Consider the following 20,775-nt stretch of genomic DNA (forward strand, 5'->3'; position numbering starts at 1 on the left):
TGCGCAAGGATAAAAACTATTTTTTACCTTGATTTCCCTTAGGTTGTTTCATAGAGTACTTTCCCAAGACTCCTGCTTTGCATAACTCAGATATTCTCAGCAAGGGTAAAGACACCTACCCAGCTATGACCTTAAACCAAGCATTCAATGCTGCCTTTCCTAAGAACATAAGAAATTGCCATGCTGGTTCAGACCAAGGGTCCATCAAGCCCAGCATCCTGTTTCCAACAGAGGCAAACCAGGCCACAAGAACCTGGCAATTACCCAAACACTAAGAAGATCCCATGCTACTGATGCAATTAGTAGCAGTGGCTATTCCCTAAATAAACTTGATTAATAGCCATTAATGGACTTCTCCTCCAAGAACTTATCCAAACCTTTTTTGAACCCAGCTATACTAACCACATCCTCTTGCAACAAATTCCAGAGCTTGATTGTGCGTTGAGTGAAATAAATTTCTCCGATTAGTCTTAAATGTGCTACTTGCTAATTTCCTGGAATGCCTCCTAGTCCTTCTGTTATTCGAAACAGTCGCATCTACTCGTTCAAGACCTCTCATGATCTTAAAGACCTCTATCATATCCCCCCCTCAGCTGTCTCTTCTCCAAGCTGAACAGCCCTAACCTCTTCAGCCTTTCCTCATAGGGGAGCTGTTCCATCCCCTTTATCATTTTGGTTGCCCTTCTCTGTACCTTCTCCATCGCAACTATATCTTTTTTGAGATGCGGCGACCAGAATTGTATTCAAGGTGCGGTCTCACCATGGAGCAATACAGAGGCATTATGACATTTTCCGTGTTATTAACCATTCCCTTCCTAATAATTCCTAACATTGTTTGCTTTTTTGACTGCTGCAGCACACTGAGCCGACGATGTTGTTTTTTCTACTGCAATATCTAGTGCCTACTGAAAATGGTTTCCTTTAGATTCGTAATGGTTTACCCACCTTTGTCACAACAAGTTCTTATATATAGGAAGGGGTAGGAAGCAATACCCGTGCTACTCCATTACTCCTGGGAGAATTCTGTGTACAAAAATTAAAAATTCTGCAACATTCTGCAGATTTTATTTGTTAGTGTAATACACTGTCATACATTTAAAATGCAAAATAGAAAAAGTTACTACTCTGATACAGAATTTTAAAAATTTTAAGCAGAATTCCTCCAGGAATAAAAAGTACATCATAAGATCCAGCCTCCCCCTTTCTGGTTCCACACCACCCCCCAGCTCTATCTTTCTCCCTCTCCCTCTCCCTGATCCAACTCTTCCAATCACAGCTCTCTCTCTCTCTCTCTCTCTCTCTCTCTCTCCCTTTTTTCTGGTTTAACCCCCAAGCAATTCTTTTCCTCTCTCAGGTTCAACAGTCCCCGTCAGCTCTTTCCTCCCTCCCTCCCCTGGACTTCAGGACAGTTTAAAAAAAAAAAAAAAAGCCACAGAAACCTCCAAGCATGCAGGCCTCCCCAACTAGCACCTCATTGGGAGCAGGGAACAGCTAGCAGCTTCAGAGCCTGTGGCTGAGTCCAAGTCGGGCAACAAGAGCAGAGGAGGGGAAGATCAGAGGAGTGCTTGAAGTCTGCCAGGAATCTGCTCAGCTGCTTGCCCCTGGAGATAATGGAAAGGAAGCACTTAGACCTGCCTTATCAAGAAGATGCAGCAGCAGCCGTCAGAGTTTAAAAATAAAACACCCCAGTTGCATGCTGGAAACGCTGCCTTTCTCATATGCCCACATGGGCTGATCAACATAAGAATGTAAGCTGCCATACTGGGTTAGATCAAGGGTCCATCAAGCCTAGTATCCTGTTTCCAACAGTGGCTAATCCAAGTCATATGCACCTGGCAACTACCAACATATTAAATAGGTCCTAAGCTATTATTCCTTATTGAGTATTAGCAGTTTATGGACTTCTCCAGGAACTTATCCAAACCTTTTTTAAACCCAGTTACACTAATTGTCATAACCAATTCCTCTGGCAATGAATTCCAGAGCTTAATAGTGTGTTGTGTGAAGAATTTTCTCCGATTTGTTTTAAATGTGCTACTTGCAAACTTCATGGAGTGCCCCCAAGTCCTTCTATTATCTGAGAGAGTAAATAACAGATTCGCATTTACCCTTTCAAGTCCTTTCATGATTTTGCAGACCTCTATCATATCACCTCTTAGCCATCTCTACGCCAAGCTGAACAGCCCTAATCTCTTCAGCCTTTCCTCATAGGGGAGCTGTTCCATGTTCTTTATTTTGGACACCCTTCTCTACACTTTCTCCAGTGCAACTATAGCTCTTTTGAGATGCAGCAACCAGAACGGCACACAGTATTCAAGGTATGGTCTCACCATGGAGCGATACAGAAACATTATGACATCCACTGTTTTATTCACAATTCTCTTCCTAATAATTCCTAACATTCCTTTTGCACAGCATGGTGAGAGCGCACCTTAATACTGTGTGCTGTTCTGGTTGCCGCATATCAAAAAAGAGATCATGAAAAGACTCGAATCTGTAAATGAGAATCAATTATTTACTCTCTCGGATAATGTGGTCACTTCCTGTCTCTTCCAGCTGTCTGGGTGGATGTTTCAACTACTGCGACTACCACCGCCTACCAAATTCTATGCAATAAGTACAAAACCTGCATGAGAGGGGAATTCTGTGCAAGTTTGGCATTGTGCAGTTGCGCAGAATTCCCCCAGGAGTACTCTGATCAGCTGACAAGGAAGCTTTTTTTTTTTTTTAAATATTTGTGGACTGCTCAAAATGGTGTACAGTAGTTAAAGAAAATACAATACATTCAATAAATATAAAGACATGAGTTATAGCTAAATAATAAAACAAACAGAAAAATCAAAACTGAAAAACCACATAACTCCCTGGTTGATTAAGTTAATCAGATCCTACCCAACATTATTTCCACAGAGGTAGCATAAAGAGAAATAGAGAGTGCACTCATAAATTTGAATTACACCTCCCACCAGCAGACCTTTAATTCCTCATATGGATTGTCATTCACCAGATATTTATAAGCAGGCTATAGGAGCAATCTGAGTTTCTCCTAGGACAAGCAGGATGGTAGTCCTTGCGGATGGGTGACATCTGATGGAGCCTGACACAGAACTTCGATCTCAAAGATTCTAGAGCTTTCAGCATGCCCTGCTGAGCATGTGCTGCTGTAATCATCACCCCACGCCCTAGGCAGACTCCCTCAGTCTCTTCTTTTCCACTGAGCTGTCATCTCACAGTTTTGGAGCTCATGCTCTTTTTTTTTTTTTTTTTTTATAAGAAAATGTTGTTTTTCACGCTATTCAGCTTTGCTCTCTTACAGTTTTGTAAGTGATTTATTTTTTTTAAGAGATGCAGCTTTTCTTTCTTGTAGTTTATTCTTTTTTTAAACTGGCTGCCATCTGCATGGTGGATTCTCCCTGTGCAGCCTGACAGTCTGTTCCCAAAAAAAAAAAATTCCTCCTGCAGGTTTTTGTATTTGTGTCCTCTCTTTCCTGTGTCTTTGTTTTTTTTTTTCCACAGTGCTGACAGGACTAGACTATGCAATCTGTCAGTGATCTGTGTAGTCCGCTGAGCCTGGGGACTCGCCTGAGTTCTGCCCGGGCTGGAGTTCCATAGTTGTTCACAGATTGCTCGGCATCCGTGAATTCAGACGGTGGAAGGATCAAGGACCATGCTATTCCTGTGGGGGAGAAGAGCTCATCCTTCCCATGTCTCAAGGAACTAGTCTCCATGGGCGGGAGTCCTGGATGATGTTGCCTTCCCTCCTGCTTGCCAGCCTTGGCAATGCAAGCTCACTGGGAGAGAGGGTGAGTGGAGCCTGGACTAGCAGCTTGCTGCCGCACTACAATAACATGCCCATGAACAACTTCCCATGTACAGCTGTGACCAGTGTGTCGTTCGTCCGACGCGTTGATGTTGGGATCGCATCGGGGATGGGGCCTATCTTCAGGTAACTTGGTCCCCTTGATGCCATCTAGGTACAGGATCACCCTCGATTCAAGGTGTGTGACCGCCCATGATGTCATGGTGGCCTTCGGTGCCGTAGGCATCAGTGGAACTGAAGCTTCACTCCATTGGTTTGGGCATCGAGGCCTTGATGCCCTCGGTGCCATGATGCGGTGCACTTGATACTACGGTGCAATCGATACCTCTGTGTACTTAATGCCTCGGCACGGTGCCCTTGGTGCATTTGCCACGGTGGCTTCAGTGCCCTCGATAAAAATCAGTGCCTTTAGTGCACTCGATGCTTCAGCAGGGTGCCTTGGTGCACAGTGGCCACGGTGCCCTTGACGTACTCAATCCCTCGGCATGGTGCACTTGCCACTGTGCCCTCAATGTCTCTATGCCTTTGCACTTGACCCCTCGGCACAGTGCCCTCTGGGCACCTGCCATAGTCTGTGCCCTCGCTGCTCTTGATGCTTTGGTACCCTCGCTGCACTCAGTGCTTTGAAGACCGTGGTACCATCGATGCTACTGTGCTGTCAATGCCCGTAGGACCCCCGATGCCATAGAAGCCCTTGATCCATCAAGGTGTGTGCATGGCCACCCTAGGGGCTGGCGAGATTGAAGCGGTGGAAAGCCCTCGATGCTGTCGACCCCACTAGGTCATTAGAACATTCCATACTGGGTCAGACCAAGAATCCATCAAGCCCAGCATCCTGTTTCCAACAGTGGCCAATCCAGGCCATAAGAACCTGGCAAGTACCCAAAAACTAAGTCTATCCCATGCTATTGTTGCTAGTAATAGCAGTGGCTATTTTCTAAGTCAACTTAATTAAGAGCAGGTAATGGACTTCTCCAAGAACTTATCCAATCCTTTTTTTAAACCCAGCTACACTAACTGCACTAACCACATCCCCTGGCAACAAATTCCAGAGTTTAATTGTGCGATGAATGAAAAAGAACTTTCTCCGATTAGTTTTAAATATGCCACATGCTAACTTCATGGAGTGCCCCCTAGTCCTTCTATTATCTGAAAGAGTAAATAACCAATTCACATTTACCCATTCTAGACCTCTCATGATTTTAAACACCTCTATCATATCCCCCCTCAGCCATCTCTTCTCCAAGCTTGAACAGTCCTAATCTCTTTAGTCTTTACTCATAGGGAAGCTGTTCCTGCCCCTTTATCATTTTGGTCGCCCTTCTCTGTACCTTCTCCATCGCAACTATATCTTTTTTTTTTTTTTTTTTTTTTTTTTTAGATGCAGCGACCAGAATTGTACACAGTATTCAAGGTGCAGTCTCATCATGGATCAATACAAAGGCATTATGACATATTCTGTTTTATTCACCATTCCCTTTCTAATAATGCCCAACATTCTGTTTGCTTTTTTGACTGCCGCAGCACTCTGCACCGACTATTTCAATGTGTTATCCACTATGACTCCTAGATCTCTTTCTTGGGTGGTAGCTCCTAATATGGAACCTAACATTGTGTAACTATAGCATGGGTTATTTTTCCCTATATGCATCACCTTGCACATATCCACATTAAATTTCATCTGCCATTTGGATGCCCAATTTTCCAGTCTCACAAGGTCTTCCTGCAATTTATCACAATCTGCTTGTGATTTAACTACTCTGAACAATAATATGTACATACAGGACCACACTCACTCGCAACCACCCTGGACATAGAAATAACTCCAAGACACTGAGTTGGGAAAACAAAGGCCGCAGCTTTATTCATAAATGGTCCGAGCCCTGAAACAACAATTATTTATTATTATTATGGGATCTCAACATTTCCTCCCCCCGTCTATCCGCCACTCCGGCAGGATAGCCTTCACCAGCCACCCGGCTCGAATAATTGGCACTCACTCCAAGTTCAGGCCTCCGTTGTCCTCCGACAAGGAGCCAACCGGAGTGGACCCCCGCCTCCGCCTGCCAAGGGTCTGGCCTCCGCGGTCCCCGCCTCCTTCCAGCAAGGGACCACACCCTGACAACAGCCCAGTTGTCAACCATCGCATGCCTAATGTTGAAATCCCTTTACCATCAACCATCGTTTTAACTCTGCTGGCTCGGACCAAGCGCCACAGACACAGGCATCCTATGCCCTGTGAACCCCCAAAGATGCGGCCCTGTCTCCTTTCGGAAATAATACCTCCAGCACCTCCTGAATGGAATTTAAGAACAGGTCAGTACCCAGGAAAGACAAGTGAACTCCATCGGAGCCAAATAGCCCCGTACTCTTACCCCAGGACCATTCATGACGGACATGTCGCCCCCCCAAGCGAGCCAACCAGGAACCAATCTGCTGGTTCGCTTTGGACCTGCTACGTTTCCACATCACATTTTCCCATTCAGTCGGTCTAGCAATTATATCCGACCAACACAGGATGGTGGTAGGCAATAGGATTGAAACAGTCATCAAGTCTTTCCGGACAATGCTGATGAATTGCCTACCAGCCATCCGTCCCCAATCATTTCCCCCCAGATGAATCACCACAACACGAGGCGGTCTGAGACGTGTGCATTCCTTCTTCACATACGGAACCAACTCGTCCCATCGCATGCCTCTCCGCCCCTTCCAATGCACTCGCACCCCTCTGTTCTGCAGATCCAAATGGGGACCATAAGGTCGACCCTGCGCATGCTTATGTGCCCAATGAATATATGAATGTCCAATGATCCACACCGACATATCAGCGGACACTGCACCTAAAAGAAACAACAATTAGTCGCTTTTCTTTGACATCCCCCCGTCCGGGCGGATATAACTTTTATATGCACTGGACCTCCACCGTCCAATCCTCTGTATCACCCCCCTGGACAATCCCGCCCCCGCTGCAGAGGTTGCCACTCCAATTCGAAACGAGTGTGTCCCGAATTGCCTCCCATCCAATCCAATCTGTACCAGCGCCCGACGAAGGACCGCTTTAAATTGGTACCTGGTCAACGGGCTTAGATTCTCGTGTATCAAGAATGGATACGCCTCCCCAGGCCGCGCCCGACAGTACTGAATCGCATTTACCACCGGGCAGGTATCCAATCCTGGCACAGCAGTCAGCACCACCGACGACCCGCGACCTTGCTGATCTGTCTTAGAACGTGGTATACCCAGTACCACAGATCGATTTGTCACAATGACATTCCTGGCCAAGAGTCCCAGGCAGTCCTTGCTTCTGACCGATCGCGCCACTAATTCGCTTATCCTGAAGGCACCGAAAAAAGCGAAAACAAAAGCCAAACGAAATAGCAGTATTTCGTAATTGGACGAGCACACTGCTCCTACAGCTCCCCATAACCGAAGCAAAATATCATGCGTGATGGGCAAACGATAATCCGATCGTTGCCCCACTTCTCGATGCCAACCTGCTAACAACCTTCGTACTATAAAACGCCCCGAAGGAAAACCCCAGCCATGAACACGCATAAAGAAAGAAAATCCCGCCAATTGCTGACTCACAGACGATCTCGCATAACCATGTAACCTAGCTTGTTCAATAAAACGCACCAAAGCAACGTCAGAAATGGGACCCCCACGCCAACCCAGAGACGACAAAAATGCGGTCACTCTTCGAGCTCCGTTAACGTAACCTGTCCATGTCGACGTTGCTAATGAAGCTCGCAGCATACTCCATGCTTCAGGGCACCAAATTTCCAAAGGGAAGATGGAACCGGCGTTCCATAGGGCTCCGCCTCCGGCGCTAATTCTCGAAATGTATCCCACTTGAAATGAGAAAGAGAGTCGGCCACACCATTAGAAACCCCCGGCACATGCCGGGCCCATATAGTAACATTCAAGGACATACAATATAAGATCAAAGCCCGCAACAACTCCGATACTCGAGTACATTTAGCTGATCTTTTATTGATAACCTCGACCACCCCCATATTGTCGCACCAAAAAACGACTCTCTTTCCCCGTAACCGCGCACCCCAAACATGCACCGCTACCACAATTGGGAACAACTCCAAGAATGTGATATTCCTTGTCACCCCCTCTTCAACCCAAGCACACGGCCATCTCGCCGCGCACCAGGACCCTTGAAAATAGGCATCAAAACCCGTAGCCCCTGCCGTGTCGGTAAACAACTCCAGATCGTGATTAGACGACGGATCAGATTGCCAAAATTCCACGCCATTGAAATCAACTAAAAATGTATCCCAAATTTGCAAATCATCCCGCATTCCTTTGGACACCCGAATTCGATGATGACGCTTCCTAACGCCTGACATGGCATGTGACAATCTCCTCAGGAATACCCGACCCATAGGAATTACCCAGCATGCAAAATTAAGGCTGCCCACTAAAGATTGCAATTCCCGCAAGGTCAGTTTATGCCTGCCTACCGCATCCCGCACCAAACTCCGCAGCCGCTCCACCTTCACTACCGGCAACCGCGAAACCATTTCCACTGAGTCTAACTCAATTCCTAGGAACGTCAATTTCGTGCAGGGTCCTTCCGTCTTGCCCTCTGACAAAGGAATACCAAATTCCCGCGCCACCTCTTGGAAAATACCCAACACATGTTCGCACTCCTCCGAGTCGGCCCCTCCCACACACAGGAAATCGTCCAAATAATGCACCATCTTATTCGACCTAGCTCTTATCTGAACCACCCAGTGCACAAAGGAACTAAACGCTTCGAAATAAGCACAAGCTATAGAACAGCCCATAGGCAAGCACTTATCAAAATAGTATCCCTGCTGAAAACGAAATCCCAGCAAATGAAAACTATCCGGATGTATAGGCAGCAAACGAAAAGCCGACTCTATATCCGCTTTCGCCATCAAAGCATTTGGACCATAACTTCTCACTGCCGAATCAAACGAGGCATAACGCACTGTACATAACTCTCGAGGAATCCCGTCGTTTACTGACTTACCCTCGGGAAAAGATAGATTATGTATCAGCCTAAATGTTCCTGCCTCTCTCTTGGGAATAACAGCCAATGGTGATAACACCAAATTTGGAAACGGTGCCTCCGGGAACGGACCCGCGATCCTGCCTAGGACTAGCTCCTCACTCAATTTTTTCTGAACTACTCCCACCAACCTGCGTACGGACGGACAATTGCTCCCCCCCCCCCCACTACCCCCTCCCCCGCGTACGGAATGCGAAATCCTCCTGTAAAACCTTGAAGAAGCAGTTCCGCCGCAACGTGGTTTGGATACAATCTTAACCAAGGCAACATCACTGCAATACGAACCGGCGTCCTCGCTAATTCAAATCCCTGGTTTGTTCCCACCCTTGACCAGCTGGGTCGCAGGGGAACCTTCACCTTGCCTTTTGAGGCACCGCAAGGCAGGGTGAGCTGCTCCGCAGTTGGAACAGGCGTGCCTGAATTTGCAGTCTGGAAAGTTGCAATTGGAGCGATTAAATCGCCAACAGATGTCACTACGTACCGCCCCTCCCTTCCCCGTCCCTCCACTCGGGAACTCTTTCCGAAAGGACCGATTCAAATTTGCCCCCGATACCAAACCCTGTCCCGACCCCCCACCCGACGCCTTGGAGGCCATCTGGGTTAACCACAGGCCTACATCCTGCGTGCCCCAAGTAATAAATTTATTTTCCTCCATCCTGTCACGGAACCTCTCGTCATAGTTCAACCATGACCACCCTTCATAAGTTTTGCTAGCTGCCAGAATGGAATCTGCGTAAGCTAACAGAGACCCGTACTGAGATGGATCCTTTTTCCCCACTACACTAGCTAACCTCAGGAATGCTCTCATCCAATTATGCATGTTTCTTGCAACTTTTTGTTGTACCCCCGGAAAGCGGTCACTCTTACTTTTCTTCTTCTTTTCTTTACGCCTCCCCCGCCTACCTTCCAACAACTGGAAAATATCTATGAATTGCCTCCGCCAAATACGCTTGCGAATGGATTTTGGCACCTCTTCCCATAGTTCCGTTAAAGCCACTAACGCTGGGGCACCTCGAACAGTAGCACCCCCCACCATCTCACTTTTCTTTGGCGCCTCCTCCTCAGAGGAACTAGAGGACGATGAAGAAGAAGAGGAAGAAGAGGAAGAATCAGAAGAGCTAGAGCGGGCCCTCTTCCGCTTCCTCTTAGCCTTCCCTGATCTAGCTGACCCCTTTTTTCCGCTACTTTCGTTGTCATCTTCTTTCCTCCGCTCCCCTCTATCCACACTAGCACCAGAACCCCTGAGCTGTTGAGCATCCCCCCCGCCTTTCTTAGGAAATATTACCCACTCACCAGCCGGATCAGAATCCCCCACCATCGTGTCTGCCAGCATCATCCTTTCACGCTGCCCAGATAGAGCATCCCTCGGTGCCACACTCCTCCATGCTTCCTGCCCCGAAGGACCCGGCAATTCTCCGTCATCCTCCGTCAACTCCACCTGAGAAGACAGCGCACCAGAAGGGGAAAAAAGCCCAGCACCATCCAATACGCTCCGCGCTCTCGCCACACCCTGCCTCTCCGTTCCCCTACGGTTCTGCGGCTGAAATTCCTTCCCACTGCCTCCCCTGGCAACGCTCCCCCCGCCCAGATTCGATACGTCGCTAGAGAGGGAGCCGCCGGGGGCCCGCTGCCTTTCACCCCTCTGAAGGGTCCTAAAACTCTCCTGCCTCGCGCTCACCGCACTTCCCTTATTAAATGCCCTCCATCCAGAGTCCCAGGTGCCGACATCCTCCAGTGCAGAGAGCGTTTGCCGATCCCGGCCCATCCCCCCCCTGACTGATCCAAGCCCCCCACTGACTGAGCAGACTCCCCTAACGCCCTTCGAAACGCCTCCGACTATCTCCCTTTCGGACCCTCCGCTGGCTCTCCCCCCTCGTGAAGCCCCTCTGCCCGAGAAAACACCCTGCCGGTCATCCAATCTCACATCCCCCCTTCCCGAAGGCACCCTCACAGTCTCTCTCCCAGCTCCTCTGGCCACCGCCACGGAAGCTGACCAAATAGCAGTACCATCCCCGCTCGGCCCATCCCCCCTGCCTGCTTCCGAAAATGGTCCCCGCGCACGGTCACAACTCACGACCTCTCTCCGCAGTCCTCCCCGCCCTATCCCTCTAGGCCGGATAATTCGAATGGACCGCCCCCGTTCCGCCCGTTCTAAATCCCCCGCTGTCTCATTAATCGGAAGGACGTCAAGGCTCCTGCCTCTTCCTAAGGCCCTCCCTCCGGCACTTCCCATAACCACGCCGCTGAGGCCGCCTCCACCCCCGCCCAGCTCTCTGCTCACCCAGTCGCCACTGCCTTCCCCTTCGGACTCCACCTCCTCGCCAGTGCCGGGCACCCAGGCCGCCTCCTCCAACTCCAACTCCGCCGCCATTTCGCTGCCGCGCTCCCGCTCAGCCTGCTCCCACGATCTTGCCATGACACAGACCTCGCACGCCGATCTCTGCACGCCTCGCGTGGAAAATACAGCCCTCTCCGACTCAAATTCCACGCAAATCAGGTACACACAGCAAGCCAAATTGTCCCGCTTATCCCGCCGCCGAACCACTAACTAATATCACCACATACAGTCCCTCCAAATTCAAAATTGTTTTCCCCCAATCAGATGCCACCCACTCGCCCCCAGCCAATCAACAGCTGCCACACGATCCTTCCGATCTACGTTACCTTCCCTCGTCCTCGGCACCCCCCCCCCCCCCCTCAAACGGACCTCTGCTCCACCCGCGCTCATTAACTCTTTCCTTCCCCCTTTTCTCCCTTTCCAAACCACCCCTCCCCCCCCCCCCCCCCCCCCCCCCCCCCCCCACGCTCGACGAGTGTGCCTTAGTCACATTATAGGGTCTCCGCGGACACAAGGTCCACTTCGACCGTCATTTTGTATCACCTGCAAATTTGATTACCTCACTTGTCGTATTTCTTTCCAGATCATTTATAAATATATTGAAAAGTATGGGTCCCAGTACAGATCCCTGAGGCAATCCACTGCCCACTCCCCTCCACTGAGAAAATTGTCCATTTAATCCTACTCTGTTTCCTGTCTTTTAGCCAGTTTGTAAACCACAAAAGGATATCGCCACCTATCCCATGACTTTTTACTTTTCCTAGAAGCCTCTCATGAGGAACTTTGTCAAATGCCTTCTGAAAATCCAAGTACACTACATCTACTGGTTCACCTTTATCCACATGTTTATTAACTCCTTCAAAAAAGTGGAGCAGATTTGTGAGGCAAGTCTTGCCTTGGTTAAATCCATGTTGACTTTGTTCCATTAAACCATGTCTTTCTATATGTTCTGTGATTTTGATATTTAGAACACTTTCCACTATTTTTCCTGGCACTGAATTCAGGCTAACTGGTCTGTAGTTTCCCGGATCGCCCCTGGAGCCTTTTTTAAATATTGGTGTTATATTAGCCACCCTCCAATCTTCAGGTTCAATGGATGATTTTAATGATAGGTAACAAATTTTTACTAATAGGTCTGAAATTTCATTTTTTAGTTCCTTCAGAACCCTGGGGTGTATACCATCCGGTCCAGGTGATTTACTACTCTTCAGTTGGTTCAGTCCATCTGAATCATTACCCATGAAAACCTTCTCTGATACGGGTATCTCCCCAACATCCTCGTCAGTAAACACTGAAGCAAAAAAATCATTTAAACTTTCCGCGATGGCCTTATCTTCTCTAATTGCCCCTTTAACCCCTCGATCATCTAACGGTCCAACTGACTCCCTCACAGGCTTTCTGCTTCGGATATATTTTAAAATGTTTTTACTGAGAGTTGTTGCCTCTACGGCCAACTTCTTTTCAAATTCTCTCTTAGCCTGTCTCATCAATGTCTTACATTTAACTTGCCAATGTTTATGCATTATCCTATTTTCTTCTGTTTGATCCTTTTTCTAATTTTTGAATGAAGATCTTTTGGCTAAAATAGCTTCTTTCACCTCCCTTTTTAACCATGCCGGTGATGGTTTTTCCTTCTTTCCACCTTTCTTAATGTGTGGAATACATCTGGACTGTGCTTCTAGGATGGTATTTTTTGAACAATGACCACGCCTCTTGCACACTTTTTACCTTCGTAGCTGCTCCTTTCAGGTTTTTTTCTAACTATTTTTCTCATTTTCTCAGTTTCTCTTTCGAAATTTTAGCACGAGAACCGTGGATTTGCTTACTGTCCCCCTTCCAGTCATTAATTCAAATTTGATCATATTATGATCACTATTGCCAAGCGGCCCCACCACTGTTACCTCTCTCACCAAATCCTGTCCTCCACTGAGAATTAGATCTAAAATGGCTCCCTCTCTTGTCAGTTCCTGAACCAATTGCTCCATAAAGCTGTCATTTATTCCATCCAGGAACTTTATCTTTCTAGCATGTCCCGGTGATACATTTACCCAGTCAATATTTGGCTAATTGACATCTCCCATTATTACCACACTACCAATTTGGTTAGCTTCCCTAATTTCTCGTAGCATTTCACTGTCCGTCTCACCATCTTGACCAGGTGGACGGTAGTATACTCCTAAAACTATAGTCTTCCCCAACACACAAGGGATTTCTGCCCATAAAGATTCAATTGAGCATTTAGTCTCATGCAGGATGTTTATCTTGATGGACTCTATGCCATCCCGGACATAAAGCGCCACACCGCCTCCTGGGTGCTCCTCTCTGTTATTGTGATATAATTTGTACCCTGGTATAGTACTGTCCCATTGGTTATCCTCCTTCCACCATGCCTCTGAGATGCCAATTAAGTCTATGTCATCATTCACTGCTATACATTCTAATTCTCTCACCTTACGTCTTAGACTTCTGGCATTAGCATACAAACAAAAAACAAACTTTGAAATGTTTGTATTTTCATTCTGCTTTTTAATTGATAGGAGTAAGTTAGAATTTTTTAGCTCAAGTGAGTTTTTAGTTACAGGCACTTGGACTACTTTTCTTTTTATTAGAATTCTTAATATTGGAACCTTATTGTCGGGATGCCCTAATTCTAGTGCATCATTAGTATTCTTTGAAGATATCTCCCTCCAAACCATGCGCTGCTGAGTGACTGTCTGCTTTCCCCTTTGTTCTAGTTTAAAAGCTCTCTATCTCCTTTTTAAAGGTTAGTGCCAGCAGTCTGGTTCCACCCTGGTTAAAGTGGAACCCCATCCCTTCGGAAGAGACTCCCCTCTTCCCCAAAAGGTACCTCAGTTCCTTACAAAACTGAATCCCTCTTCCTTGCACCATAGTCTCATACACACATTGAGACTCCGGAGCTCTGCCTGCCTCTGGGGACCTCTGTGGAACAGGGAGCATTTCAGAGAATGCTAACTTGGAGGTTCTGGATTTAAGCTTTCTACCTAAGAGCCTAAATTTTCCTATGTCGTTGGTGCCCTCATGTACCACGACAGCCGGCTCCTCCCCAACACTGTCTAAAATCCTATCTAGGTGACGCGTGAGGTCTTCCATCTTCGCACCAGGTAAGCATGTTACTAGGCGATCCTCACGCCCACCAGCCACCAAGCTGTCTACATTGCTAATAATCGAATCGCCAACTATGACGGCCGACCTAACTCTTCCCTCCTGAGCAGTAGGCCTTGGAGACACATCCTTGGTGCGAAAGGACAATGCACCACCTGGAGAGCAGGTACTTGCTACAGGATCCTTTCCTGCTGCACCAGGTTGATGCTCTACAATCAGACCTTCTTCCTCCAAGGCAGCATAAGGGCTGCCAGTCTGAAGTTGGGACTTGGCTACTATGTCCCTGAGGGTCTCATCCAGATACCTCTGCCTGCCTCAGCTCCTCCAAGTTTGCCACTCTAGTCTCCAGAGATCGGACTCGTTCTCTGAGAGACAGGAGCTCTTTGCATCGCATGCACATGTATGATTTTTTTAACCACCGGTGAGAAATTGTACATGTGACACTCGATGCAAAAGACTGGTAAGCCCCCCTCTTACTGTTGAACTGCTGCCTTCATCTCAAATTTGTTCAGTTCCTAGTTAAGTTTTAGGTTTCTTTGGGAGTAGGAATGTGTCTAATGTCCTTTAAATGTATTAGTGAATTCACTAAATGTCTGGTAGTGGCCTACAGGTGAATGATCAAACTCTCAATAAGGTTTTTTGTGAAAGTGGCACCTGCCCATAAATTAAAGGATGAGCTGAGGGCTTGGGAAATACGAACAGTCTAACTTCAGTTAGTAGGCAGAGTGACTCACTGCTCACTTCATTAACAAATGTTGGTACCTAATCAAACTAAATCACACTACCTTAATACCTTTCCAAGGTGAGTGCTGAACTTTTAAACCTTTTTACTTAGGTATTTTATTTTAAAGTGTTTATATACCGCTTTTACAAACATAGTTTAATCAATTTACAAAATAAAAATATTTCTCACAGGACAAGCAGCATGGTAGTCCTCACATATGGGTGACATCACAGGATGGAGCCCAATCACGGAACACTTCTGTCAAAGTTTCCAGAACTTTGACTGGCCCCTACTGGGCATGCCCAGCATGGCACTAACCCTGCAGCCAGCAGGGGTCCCCCTTCAGTCTTCTTTTTTCCGCACAGCAGTGGCCACGCAGTTAAGGAGCTCTGCAGAGATTCCTGATAGGAATTTTCCCATTGGAATTACTAAAATTTAATTTACCCCACAGGGATCCCTCCTTCAACTTTTTCAAGCCGCGGTACTCCGGTAAGTTTTTTACCTGTTTTCCGTCTATTACCGTCTAGTTTGGCCCTCGTGGCCTACTGGCTGTCGACAGTACCGCGGCTCAATTTTTTTATGGCCATGGCGTCAGGATGCTGTCGGTGCCCGGACTGTAATTGCACCATATCCATCACAGACCCTCACAAAGTCTGTGTAATGTGTCTCAGATGTGAGCACGATGTCCTAACCTGCACCAAATGTGCCCTCATGACACCAAAAGGTCGCAAGGCTAGAATGGAGAAAATGGAACTTCTCTTCCATGCTCAAACCCCGACCCCATCTATTGCATCGACGTCGTCAGAGCCGGCACCATCAACTTCGCACCAGCATCGACCTTCGGCCGATGACCATCCGGCATCGATGACTTCTCGACCTTTGACACCCTCTACTCCCCCTCAGGATAGAGGGGATTGTAGAGATAAACATTGCCACCGGCATCGAAAGTCTCGGACCATCGAGGGAGCAAAATCATCAACCTCACTATCGTCCGAGCCGCCGTCGAAGAAACCCCATCCAGAAAAGGCACCGACCTTTTCGGCAACCGGTTATCGGGAGCCACGACTCTGCCTTTAACGGTCCCTCCGGCTATGCCTCTGCCTCCTTCTGTTCCGGAGCGGGGCTACTTGCTCCAGGTCTCCAAGAAGAACTGGACCGGATGTTTCAGGAGGCCATCGACAAGGCGATGCATCGACTCCAGGTTCTTCCGGCTCCGACACCAGTGTACCGATTGTGGAACTGACCACTGACCCGATTCCAGCAGCGTTGGTACCGCTGCTCTCGAGGATGGAAGCGCTCATGGCCGCTTTTCCACCAATGAACCCTGGGTCGCCGATGGTTCCGGTGCCCTCCCCGCTTGCTTTGTCATCGGGAGGAGAAACACCATTCCACATCCCTCCATTGGGAGTTCAGCCAATACCTCAGCCATCGATGCCGACACGTCCATCAGCACCACCGAGCCATCCATCGATGCCTTCATCGGTGCCTCCAGTTATTCCTTCAAGTCCTTAGGAGCCTCAACCAGGACCTTCAGGGATCCCACCGACCCATCCTCTAGTTCCTAGAGGAGCACGTGCTGATCCCTACGACACCTGGACTGATGATTCTTCACCAGACACCGATGATTTGCCTTCACCCACTGAAAGCAGAAAGCGTTCTCCTCCAGAGGACCTTTCCTTTATAAATTTTGTGAAGGAGATGTCTGAATTGGTTCCCTTCCAATTGCAGACTGAAGATGACAGGCTTCAAATGATGGAGCCGTTAAAATTCCTGGATGTTCCCAAGGAAATAACCTCCATCCCTATCCACCAGGTTCTTCTGGATCTCCTCAAATAGAACTGGGAACATCCTGGCTCTGTGGCTCCAGTCCACAGGAAAGCTGACATCACCTATCTCTTTCAGTCGGCTCCAGGCTTTCGCAAACCTCAATTGGATCACCAATCTGTGGTTGTCGAATCTGCCCAGAAAAGAGCAAGGAGATCAAAACCTCACACTTCCTTTCCCTCAGGCAAGGAACAGAAATTTCTAGATGCCATTGGTCACCGTGTCTTCCAGGGATCAGTGCTCATCTCCAGAATTGCCTCTTATCAGCTCTATATGACCCAATATAATAGGGTCTTATTTAAGCAGATACAAGACTTCAAAGACTCCCTGCCTCAGCAATTTCAAGAGCAACTCCAAACCCTAATAAATAAGGGTTTTGAGGCAGGGAAGCATGAGATCAGATCATCTTACCCTGATAGCAGCTGAAGATACGATATCTTTGACACTGCTATCTCGGCAAGACGATGGGCTTGGCTCAAGTCTTCCAACCTTCGCCCTGAAGTACAAGACAGATTATCCGACCTGCCTTGTGTAGGAGATAATCTGTTTGGCGAGCAGATTCAATGAACAGTGGCAGAACTCAAGGACCATCATGAGACCCTAAGACAGCTCTCTTATGCCTTCTGAGTACTCTTCAAAACAGCCCTTCCGGAAGGACTCAAAGAAATCATTCTTCTGCCCGAAGAAGTCCTACCCGCCACCAACTAGAACCCGTTCTACGAGACCGTTTCCAAAAGCCCAGTCTCATCAGACATGAAAACAAAAACCACAAGCAGCTCCTCAGCCGGGCCCTACTTCTGGTTTTTGACTCCTGCATAGAGAGCAGCAGCCAGCTTCCAGTGCCCCACATACCAGTGGGAGGTCGATTTGTTCCATTTCAACAACAAGTGGCACTCAATCACCTCAGACCAGTGGGTCCTAGCGATAATTGCTCAAGGTTATCATCTGAACTTTCTCTCCATTCCACCGGACTCCCCAACCTTCTGGAACAGGTGATCTCCCTCCTCCTCCAGTCCAAGGCAATAGAACCAGTGTCCTACTCTCAGCACGTCCTATGGCTCTATTCCCGGTACTTTCTAATCCCCCAAAAATCGGGAGGCGTTCATCCATTTCTGGATCTACGTGCCCTCAACAAGTACCTCCAGCGAGAGAAATTCAAGATGGTAACCTTGGGCTCTCTTCTTCCTCTTCTACAAAGAGGAGACTGGCTCTGCTCTCTAGACTTCCAGGACACATATACTCATATCGCGATAGTTCATCTCATTGCAAATACCTGAGGTTTCTAGTAGGCCCCAAGCACTATCCGTACCGAGTGCTTCCATTCTGCCTCGTGTCTGCACCACGAGTCTTCACAAAATGCCTCGTCGTAGTTGCAGCCTTCCTCAGGACTCAAGGTGTTCACGTCTGCCCCTATCTAGACGATTGGTTAATCAGGGCTCCCACTCAGCAAGCTGCTCTGTCATCCCTGCATCTTACTTTACACACTAATTTCACTCAGATTTCTCGTCAACTACGACAATTCCTACTTAGTCCCATCTCAAAACTTATCGTTCATTGAGGCAGACTTGGACACCTTGCAGGCAAAGGCTTTTCTGCCTCGACAGCGAGCTCTCACTCTCATGTCTCTTGCACATCAGCTGCAGTCTCAGCACTCCACGACTGCACACCGCTTTCTCATCGTCCTTGGACACATGGCGTCCTCAGTTCAGGTCACCCCAATGGCCCACTTGGCCATGAGAGTCATGCAGTGGACTCTAAGGTCACAATGGACTCAATCCATTCAGCCCCCGTCGACCATTGTCGACGTAACCGACTCACTCCATCAGTCTCTCGCCTGGTGGAGAAATCAGGTCGATCTCCTCCAAGGCTTGCCCTTCCAGGCTCCAAACCCTCAAATAACTCTCACTACCGATGCTTCCAACCTCGGATGGGGAGCCCACGTGGCTGATCTGCAGACACAAGGATCTTGGTCTCCAGCGGAAGCCAAACACCAAATAAATTTCCTGGAGCTGCAAGCAATCAGATTCGCTCTCAGGGTATTTCAGGATCGCCTCTCCAGTCGAGTCATCCTGATCCAGACAGACAGCCAGGTGGCCATGTGGTACATCAACAAACAAGGAGGGACGGGCTCCTATCTTCTGTGTCAGGAAGCTGCACAGATATGGGCGGAGGCCCTCTCCCATTCGATGTACCTCAGGGCCACCTACTTGCCAGGAGTGGACAATGTGTTGGCAGACAAGCTCAGTCGCACCTTTCAACCGCACGAGTGGTCTCTCAACCCCTCAGTAGCGAACTCGATCTTCCACCAATGGGGTTATCCTCAAATAGACCTCTTTGCGTCACCTCAAAATCGCAAAGTAGACAACTTCTGCTCTCTCGCTCGCAGCCAACACTATCAGCCAAGAGACGCATTCTCCCTATCATGGGCAACCGGTCTCCTATATGCATTCCCTCCACTTCCACTTCTCTCGAAGACTCTCATGAAGTTACGTCAGGACAAGGGAACCATGATCCTGATAGCACCCCACTGGCTGCACCAAGTGTGGTTTCCAATACTTCAGGATCTCTCCATTCGCAGGCACATTCCCTTGGGAAAGGACCCGCTTCTAATCACTCAAAACGACGGGTGCCTCCGCCACCCCAATCTTCAAGCCCTTGTCCCTGATGGCATGGATGTTGAAAGGTTAATCCTTCAGCCACTTAATCTTTCTGAACCAGTTTCCCAGGTCCTGATTGCTTCACGGAACACTTCCACGAGAAAATCGTATTCTTTCAAATGGACCAGGTTTACGTCATGGTGCTCTTCTCAGTCCCTTGACCCCTTTACCTGTCCAATCACGAAGTTTCTGGACTATCTCTGGCACTTGTCAGTCAGGTCCAAAAGCTTCCTCCATCAGGATGCATGTCAGGGCGGTAGCCACCTTCCATAAAGGTCTTGGGGATGTTCCCATATCATCTTGGGACCTCAACCTAGTTTTGGGTCGGCTCATGAAACCACCATTCGAGCCTCTTCAATCCTGTGAACTTCGATATCTCACATGGAAAGTGATTTTCCTTTTGGCAATCACTTCCGCTCGCAGAGTTAGTGAATTACAGGCTCTAGTTACCTACCCGCCTTACACTAAACTTCTGCAGGACCGGGCAGTACTTCGCACTCACCCTAAATTCTTACCTAAGGTAATTTCGGAGTTTCATCTCAATCAATCCATCATACTACCTACCTTTTTTCCCAGGCCCCATTCCAATCCAGGAGAGCAGGCTCTGCAAACCCTTGACTGCAAACGGGCTCTAGCGTTCTACCTAGACTGTAAAGCTGCCCACAGGAAAAGCACTCAATTGTTTGTCTCTTTCCATCCTATCAAATTGGGGCAGCCTGTGGGTAAACACTCTCTCCTCCTGGTTGGCAGACTGCATATCCTTTTGCTATCAGCAAGCGGGCATTCCACTTCAAGACTGTGTTAAAGCACACTCTGTGAGGGCCTTGGCGACTTCAGTAGCACACCTACGATCGGTGCCGCTTCCTGACATTTGCAGTTCTCTCCATACCTTTACAGCCCACTATTGCTTGGACAAAGCTGGAAGACAAGATTCCATCTTTGGCCAGTCTGTCTTGCGCAACCTATTTACAACGTGATGTAACACCCTTCCGCCTGCCCGGTGGGGTTCAGGATGCCCTCATCCAAATTTCATCCCAGGTCTAGTGCCTTGCATGCTTGAGTACATTTGGTGCATACTCTGACATCCTCAGCTCGGTACTCACCCATATGTAAGGACTACCATCCTGCTTGTCCTGTGAGAAAGCAAATGTTGCTTACCTGTAACAGGAGTTTTCACAGGGCAGCGGGATATTAGTCCTCACGAAACCTGCCTGCCGCCCCGCGGTGTTGGGTTCGTAA

General features: G+C 48.2%; 1 protein-coding gene across 8 annotated transcripts in view; it reads left to right on the plus strand.

Moving 5' to 3' along the window:
- The window catches only part of PGGT1B (protein geranylgeranyltransferase type I subunit beta), a 193,505-nt gene that overhangs the window by 151,042 nt on the left and 21,688 nt on the right, over positions 1-20,775 (plus strand). The gene's annotated exons all lie outside the window — the stretch shown is intronic.

Source organism: Rhinatrema bivittatum, chromosome 1 (genome assembly GCF_901001135.1).
Source record: "Rhinatrema bivittatum chromosome 1, aRhiBiv1.1, whole genome shotgun sequence".
NCBI lineage: Eukaryota > Metazoa > Chordata > Amphibia > Gymnophiona > Rhinatrematidae > Rhinatrema > Rhinatrema bivittatum.